Consider the following 9,393-nt stretch of genomic DNA (forward strand, 5'->3'; position numbering starts at 1 on the left):
CGCAGGATCCCCAAGCACCGCCCCCCGCCCGCGCACCTGTTCTGCCCCCAGCCGCGCCGCACCGCGCCGAGCGCCCCCTGGGTCGCCCAAGCCGACCTCGCCGTGGCCGTCCAACTCAGGGGACCCGGCCTCGGGCCCCTTGCCTCCCTGCGCGCCTCACCACGTCCTGGCGCACCTGGCCAGGCCGTCTGAGGTCCCAGGGCCGTTCCTGGGCTGTCGCCGCCGCGCTTCCTAAACGCGACGCCAGAGGTCGCCGGTGCGTGGCAGGAGCTTCAGTTTGGATTCGCGCGGTCCGCGCGGTCTGCAGTCCTGTCTCCAGGGCCACCGCCAAGTGTTCGATCTCATGCCAGAGGGTGGCTGCCCTGAGCCAAGGAAAGAGGGGGGCCTGGGCGAAGAGAAGATTCGCGAAGCAACGTTACCCCCCTGCACCACTTTCCACGATTCTTACAGTGCCTTACAGTTTTCGGGGCTTCCCAGACTCTGCCAGGCTTCATTCAAACCTTGGCTCCAAGTCTGTGCCCAAGTGAGGACTGATAAGGGGTTGGAATGGAGTGCAAGCATTAAAATATCTCTATAACCACTTGGGGAATAGACTGACTTCTTATCCTGGACTGTGTAACTAACCCTCTTTGGGGAACAAGGTTGAACCAGAAGGAACCAAACACTTGCCATTCCTGGTAGGTAGATAGCAGCAGGGGGTGTGGGTGGGGATGACCCTGGTGATCCTTTTATGTTGAGCTGGTAGCCCGAGAGTTTTTGGATGATTCTCAGGACAACTCTGGAAAAAAAAATAATAAAGTAGGCTCCGGAACAATTCCTTGCGAACTAGAATTTGCAATCCACCTTGTTCCCCTGGTCAAGGGAGAAAAGAGAGATTGAATTCTTTTCTTAAGAGTTTTTTTAAAGTAATCTCTACACCCAACATGAGGATCGATCTTACAACCCTGAGGTTAAGAGTCACATGCTCTACCTACTGAGCAAACCAGGTGACCCTAGAGAGATGGAATCCTTAATCACTGAATCCCCAGTGCCTGACGCTGTGCTGGTGTTTGTTGAACTTCTCTGAAATTCATACCAACTGTTCATGTTTTCTCTCCCAGAGGAGTTTGCATTTTTAAGAGAACTTATTAAGCACAGCAATGCTTAACTAAAAAGAGTAATAAACATAGGGTAGGGATAGCATTGGGTAGGAAAGCTATTTGGAGCACTGCCGACTTCCTGGTTCCCTTCTGGGTGAACACTCTGCCAAGTGGCTTAGTACCTTCTTTAAAGCAGGGGAATCTCTTCATCAGGATTTTAGCTACCATCGTTCCTATTCATCCAGACTATCACCCAGCCCTTGCAAAGGCCCATATTCCTTGAAGTTCCATGCAGGTTCCCAAAGAAATTGCAAGCACTGAAAACCTAGAGAGTCACAGAAAAACTTATACAACAGGAAAACTAATTTCTGGAGACTCACTAAAATCCACGTTTGCTGAAAATTGGTGATATTGATCATAATATTTAATATTACATCCTCTTGGGTTCCTGTAAAGCACTTCTTTCTGCAGACTTTTTTTTTAGTTTATTTATTTTTGAAGAGAGACAGAGACAGCGTGAGTGGGGGAGAGGCAGAGAGAGAGGGAGACAGAAAATCCCAAGCAGGCTCCACGCTGCCAGCACAGAGCCTGAAGCGGAGCTCGAATTCATGAAACCGTGAGATCATGACCTGAGCCAAAACTAAGAATTGGACTCCCAACCAACTGAGCCACCCAGGCACCCCTCTGCAGCCTTCTTAGTACTTGCGGTAGATTGTATTTCCAAAAAATGCCCACAACCATATTTCCAATTTCACATGCCCCTTCCATAACTTTGCCACCCCCCCATCAAGAGGCGGTATCTGTGTTCCCTCCCCCCTTGAACTTCAGTGGACTCTTGTGACTGCCTCAACGAATAGAATATGGCAATAGAGACCACGTAACTTGTGAAACCAAGTCGTAAGAGACAATCCTAGTACCTGCCTGACTCACTCTCACATGCTTGCTCTCCACTCTGGAGTCCTGAGCTTCCACATGAAAAATCTAGACCACAGTGAGCTATCACACCTGTTAGAAAGGCTACCGTTAAACAGACAAGGGATAACAAATGTGGACAAGGGTGTGGAGTAAAAGGAACACTTGTGCTCTGTTGGTGGGAATGTAAACCGATACAGGCACTATGGAAAACAGTTAACGGCGGTCAGTCAGAAAATTAAAAATAGGACTACCGTATGATCCAGAAATTCTACCTCTGGATATTTATGCAAAGAAAATGAAAGCAGGATCTCAAAGATCTATCTTTGTTCCCATGTTTATTGCAGCATTATTCGTAAAAGCCAAGATAGGGAAACAAGTGTCTGTCAATAGATGAATGGCTGAAGAAAATATAATATAGATAGAGAGATAGATAGCTTGAGATACATAGAAATAGCTATATACACGCACAATGGAAAATTCAGCCACGTGGAAGGAGCAGCTGGGTGGCTCAGCCGGGAAAGTGTCTAACTCTTGATTTCAGCTCAGGTCGTGATCTCATGGTTCATAAGATCGAGCCCCATGTCAAGCTGCATGCTGACAGTGTGGAGCCTGCTTGGGATTTTCTCTTTCCCTCTCCCTCTCTGCCTCTCCCCTGTTCACATGTATCAAATCAACACAATATTTAGTTATGGTATATGTCAATTATATCTCAATAAAGCTGGACAATGTTTAAAAAGAAATCTACCTTAAAACATCCAGCTAGAGAAACCATGGAGAGACAACATAGCACTAGAGACAGACGCCAGAAGAGCTGCAGATTTTTCAGCGTTCCCAGCCCAAATACTGCAGCTGAAAGAGTGAGCCTTCAAGGTCTTTTATTCCCAGCCACCATCTTCCTGTAAACCTGTGACAGACACCCAAGGAAGAGCTACCTGGCTGAGCCGAATGGAGGCCTGAATCTATGAGGTAACAATGATTTGTGTTATTTTAAGCTACGAAGTTTTTGGTGTGTGTTTGTTTTGAGAGAGAAAGAGAGAGAGACAGAACGCCCAGCATGGAGCCTGACACAGGGCTCGATCCCACAACCCTCAATCCCACAACCCTGAGATCATGACCTGAACTGGAATCAGGAGTCAGATGCTCAACCAACCGAGTCACCCAGACATCCCTGAGCTACTAAGTTTAAGTGTGATTGCTTCCATAGCCATAGATTACCAGAAGAGTATCTGCAGTATAAAGTGGTTGCCTCAGAGTATGACAAGATTTGCCCCAAGTATATTCACAAATATACAGCAAAGAAAATACTCCATTATTTATACATATTTATATATGAAGACTAACCTATACAATACAAGGGTTTTGATTCCAGTTAACACAGAATAATCACATTCAAGCCATTTTCTCCCACTGAATGCGGCTATAAAACCTGAAAAGAATGTGTGGATCAGCTGTTTGAGGACCCTAAGAAAATTGCACCAGGCAAGTGGAGGAAGAGCTCCAGAATTTGAAGTAAAACCACAGGCAGCGAGTTTACCATTTTTTCCCTCCAGGAGCCATGGACCAAACTCAAGGCGGCCCAAACCCCAGAAGGAGTCATTGACTTGGACAGAGAGAACACCAGGAAGAAGAGGGGGAAACAGACCCCCTGATGTTCAGAGAAAGTAGGGAAATACACCAATTTTCCTTTCCTCTGTTCTCTCACACCCTTGCCATAGGCAATCCCCCAGCTGAGTCCATGGTGACAATGGAGAGGGCAGTGCTATCAAGTACCTAAAATGCTGACGGAGGGAGGAGACTTCCTCTCTGATCTTGAATGGCTATGGTCCCAAGACAGTGGGGGCAAATGTCGACTGGTATACTTTTTTCTCTCTCGGTCCTCCTGCTGCTTGGCCCCAGACGTGGGTGAATTTGCAGAAAGGGGACTTCAGAGAGAAATAAAGACCCCGATTTCTCGACAAAGGATTGAAAAGAGGAACTCCAAAGAACTGCGAAGTCCCAGGGAGATTGTGAAGAGGGAATAACATGGGGAAACAACCCTATAGAGTTGTTTATGAGCTCCTAGATGCACCCTAACCTGCACGTGGATCTTATCCCAAACGGCATACCAAAGACTGAAAACTGAATTAAGAAACAGATCGCCACCCATATCCTAGACTAGCCACTGGATAAAACGCTAGTGGGACAAATCAAAATAGCTGTGCAAAAGTTTTGAAGTCTGAATTGACTTTGGAGCCATGATCCACAAAAGGAAGGTCAGAACTTGTGATCTGGACCCAAGCATATTGACTACAAGCTAAAACAAAAATATCAGTATTCCTCCATGGGATTAAAACAAAACACAAGGCCCCATAACACACTATCAAAAATGTCCAGGGGCACCTGGATGGCTCAGTCAGTTAGGCGGCCGACTTCGCTTCAGGTCATAATCTCACAGTTTATGAGCTCGGGCCCCTTGTCGGGCTCTGTGCTGACAGCTCAGAGCCTAGAGCCTGCTTCAGATTCTGTGTCTCCCTCTCTTTCACTCCCACTCATACTCTGTCTCTCTCTCTCTCAAAAATAAATAAAGCATTAAAAAAATTTTTTAATGTCCAGGATACAACCCAAATTTTTCAGCACATGAAGAACTATGAAACTCTCAAATATTGATTGCCTGTTGAAAAGGTAATCAATCAAAAGACACCAATGCTGACATGACACCTGACATATGACACAGATGTTGGAATTACCTAGAAAAAGACTTTAAAGCAGCTATTATAAAAAGTGCTCCAAGTAAGAGCAAACAATCTTGAAATGAATGGAAAGGTAGAAAGTCTCAGCAAAGTATTAGAAGATAAAATAAGAGCCACACTGAAATGTTATAACTGAGGGTACCTAGATCACTCAGTTAAGTATCTGACTTCAGCTCAGGTCATGATCTCACGAGTTCCTGAGTTCGAGTCCCACATCAGGTGAGCTCAAGCCCCACTTGGGGTGAGCCCTGCTTCTCTCTCTTTCCCTTCCTCTCTCTCTCTGCCCCTCCTGGGGTTCTCTCTCTCTCTCTCTCTCCCTCTGACCCTCTTTCACCTGTGCCCTCTCTCACAAAAAAAAAGAAAATATAATAACTGAAATTTTATTTATTTAAGTCTATTTATTTATCTTTAGAGAGACAAAGCAAGCAAGAGAGGGGTGGGGGGTGGGGGAGAAAGAATCCCAAGCAGGCTCCGCTCTGTCAGTGCAGAGACTGACGCAGGGCTCGAACCCATAAACTGTGAGGTCATGACCTGAGCCAAAACCAAGAGCCAGGTGCTTAACCAACTGAGCCACCCAGGCACCCCAAAAACTGAAATTTTAAAAGGATTAGATGGGCTCAATAGCAGAATGAAGGTGAGAGAGTCCGTAAATTTGAAAAGAGATCAATAGAAATGATCCAATCTTAACAACAGAGGAAAAACTGAGAAGTAAATGAAATAGCCACATGGTCCTGTGGGATATTTACATTCACATCTTTGGGGCCCCCAAGGCAGGAGAATGTGTGATGCATCAAAAAAAAAAATACAAAGATATAAAACCTGAAAATATTCCAAATTTCCCAAAAGATGGAAACCCAAAGATTCAAGAACCTCAGCGCGGTCCAAACAAGATAAACTGAAAAGAATCAATTCCCCAACATATTATATTCAAACTATTGACAAGACAGACAAAGAAAATACATTTAAAGCAGAAAAGGAAAAAGAAATGGCACATTACATCGAGGGTAACAGCAATTCAAAAGACTATGAATTCCTCCTCAGAAACCAAGAACGTCATAAAGAAGTGCACAACAATTTTAAAGTGCTGAAGGAACTGTCAACCCAAAATAATACATTCGGCAAAAATAGCTTTCAGGAATGACAGTAAAAGAAAGACATATTCCAAGGAAGGAAAACTGAGAGACTCCATTGCCAGAAGTCGTACTATAAAAAGATGGCTAAGCTAAGTTCTTCTTTTCACCAGTTCTTTAAAATATGATCTGTGATTGAAAACAAAAATTATTTTAAGAAGAAAACAAAAATTGTGACATGGTCTAATGGAATTTTCAAAATATGTAGATGCAATACACAAGCACAACATAAAGGGAAAAGGATAAAGGGACCTACATACTACTATGGTTTTTGTATTTCACTTGAGTTGGTCAAACAGTGATGTTCTAGGTTGATTATAAAAGCTTAAGTATGTATATTGTATTCCATAAAATATACAAAGAGATAAAGTGAAAACGCAGTAGATAAATTAAATGGAATACTAAAAAGTGTTAGGGGTGCCCCGCTGGCTCAGTCGGTTAAGCATCCAACTCTTGGTTTTTTGAGCCCTGTGTCCGGCTCTCTGCTGCCAGCACAGAGCCTGCTTGGGATTTATTCTATTTCCCTCTGTCTCTGCCCCTCCCCTCACAAAGCAAATAAACTTAAAAAAAGAGAATACTAAAAACTGTTCAAAGAAACCTCCAAAAAGGAAGGAAAGGGGAAGCAGAGGAACAAACAGAAAACGATAAAATGTTCCACCTAAATCCAAACATATCAATAGCTACACTTAAATGTAAATGGTCTTAACAAATCGATTAAAAGAAATCATAAGGGATTAAAAAAAAAACTAGGACCCCAAAATGAGTGCTTACAAGAAACACAATTCAGATATCCCGACAGAGGTAGGTTCAAAATAAAAGGATAAGAACATATGTACTATGTAAAACACTAGTAATAGAGAGCTAGAGGGGCGCCTGGGTGATTCAGTCATTTGGGCATTTGACTTCAGCTCAGGTCACGTTCTCACAGTTCGTGAGTTCGAGCTCCACGTCGGGCTCTATGCTGACAGCTTGGAGCCTGGAGCCTGCTTTGGATTCTGTGTCTCCCTTTCTCTCTATCGCTCCTCGGTTCACTCTCACTCTCTCAAAAATAAATAAACATTTTAAAAAAGTAATAGTAGAGAGCTAGAGTGGCTTTATTAATATCAGATAGGTTACACCTCCCAGCAAAAAAAATTACCAGGAATAAAGAGGGACATTACATAGTAACAGATCTGTTCGCCAAGAAGATATTACAATTTCTATTCATTTTCTATTGTTGCACAACAAAATACCACAAATTCAGTGACTTCAAACAACGCACAGTTACTACGTAACAGTTTCTGTACATTAGAAGCCATGGTGGGGCGCCTGTGTGGTTCAGTCAGTTAAGCATCCGACTTCGGCTCAGGTCATGATCTCACAATTTGTGGGTTCAAGCCTCCCATCAGGCTCTGTGCTAACAGCTCAGAGCCTGGAGTCTGCTTCCAATTCTGTGTCTCCCTCTCTCTCTCTGCTTATCCCCCACTCATGCTCTGTTTCTCTCTGTCTCAATAATGAATAAACATAAAAAAATTTTTTAGAAATCATAGTACAGCTTAACTGGCTTCTGAGCTTTAGAGTGTCCGCAATCCAGGTGTCTGCTAAGGCTGCAGTGTCATCATTAACTTGACTGGCAAAAAAATCCACTTCCAAACTCATTTGGGGTTTGGCAGAATTCATTTCCTTGCAGCAGTATGACCAAAGGACCCAGATTCTTGCTGGCTGTCCATTGGAGGCCACCCTCAACTATGAGAGGCCACCTGCTAATTCGTCTTTGCCATCTAACATAACTTAATCAAGATCATGACATCCAATTCCCTTTTCTGTAGTCTTCTGGTTAGAAGCAAGTCCCTGACTTCGTGGAAGAGGATGACACAAAAGCACGAACATCAAGAGGCGAGTTCATTGGGACTCACCTTCTTAGGGACTGCCCACCACACAATCCCAGATGCAGCCAATACCAGAGCTTTAAAACACATGAAGAAAAAGCTGACAGAAAAGCAAGGAGAAGGAAGCATGTCCACAACTAGAGTTGGAGACTTCAATCCTCCTCTCTCAATAAGAGCTAGAACGAATAGACAGAAAAATCAGTAAGGATATAAATCTGAACAACATCAGCAACCAAGTGGATCTAACTGACATTTGTGTAACACTGCATCCAGCAACACCAGGATGCACATTGTCTCTAAGTCCACGTGAGACAAAAGTCTGAAATCAGTTTCACTGGGCTAAAGCCAAGGTGTCAGCAGAGCTGGCTCCTTTTGGAGGCTCTAGAAGGATTCTTATCCATTACCCTGCCTTTCCCACTTACGGACCTGCATTACTTGCCTTAGGGCTCCTCCCTCCATCTTCACAGCCAGCAGCGTAGAATCTTGTTTCTGTTGTCACACCTGCTTTCTCCTTTGACCTTCTCGCCTCTGTCTTTTAAGGACTCATGTGATTACATTTAGGGCCCACTCAGACAATCCAAGTAATCTCCCCATCTCAGGATCATTAACTTAATCAGATTTGCAAGGTCTCTCTTGCCAGTAAAGTAATATATTCATGGACTCTAGAAATGAGGACATAGATGTCTGTTGGGAAAGCATAATTCAGCAGACTACATATACTTTTTGAAGAAATTCAACTTGTCAGAGAAACATTCCAAAAAAGAATCCTACAGGCCCCAGTGGTTTCACTGGTGAATTTCACCAAATAATTTAAGAAGAAATAACACTGATAACACACAATCCCTTCTACAAAATTTATGAACACTTTATTTTATGAGGCCAACATTACTTGATGTCAAAACCAAAGAGTTCAAGAAAAGAAAACTACAAGCCAATATTTCTCATGAACTTAGACATAAAAATCCTCAGCAAAATATTAGCAGATTGAATCTCACAATGTATACAAAAAGTATGTGGGGCTCCTGGGTGGCTCAGTTGGTTAAGTGTCTGACTTCAGCTCAGGTCATGATCTCATGGTTCGTGAGTTCAAGCCCTAAGTCAGACTCTGGGCTGATAGCTCAGAGCCTGGAGCCTGCTTCACATTGCATCCCCACCCCCACCCCACCCCTCCTCCATGAGTACTCTGTCTCGCTCTGTCTCTCAAAAATAAATAAATATTTTAAAAATTAAAAAAAGAAGTGTATACTGGGGCGCCTGGATGGCTCAGTCATCAAGCATCCAACTCTGGATCTTGACTCAGGTCATAATCTCACAATTCGTGAGTTTGAGCCCCACATTGCACTGCACTGATAGTGCAGAGCCTACTTGGGATTTTCTCACTGTCTTGTAAAAATAAATAAACATTAAAAAAAAGCAGTATACACCACAATTAAATGGTGTTTATCCTAAGACTGCAAAGCTAGTTCAATGTCAGTCAATCTGTCGATGCAATCCACCATACTGTCTAATGAAAAAAAATCACATGATCATATTGATGCAGAGAAAACATTTGACAAAATTCAACATCCATTCATGATAATAACGATGAGCAAAATAAGAATAAAAGGGAACTCTGTTAACCTGATAAAGAGCTTGTACCAAAAAATAAAAAAAACACCAGAAAGAACCCCAC

Source organism: Suricata suricatta, chromosome X (assembly GCF_006229205.1).
Source record: "Suricata suricatta isolate VVHF042 chromosome X, meerkat_22Aug2017_6uvM2_HiC, whole genome shotgun sequence".
In the NCBI taxonomy this organism is placed as follows: domain Eukaryota; kingdom Metazoa; phylum Chordata; class Mammalia; order Carnivora; family Herpestidae; genus Suricata; species Suricata suricatta.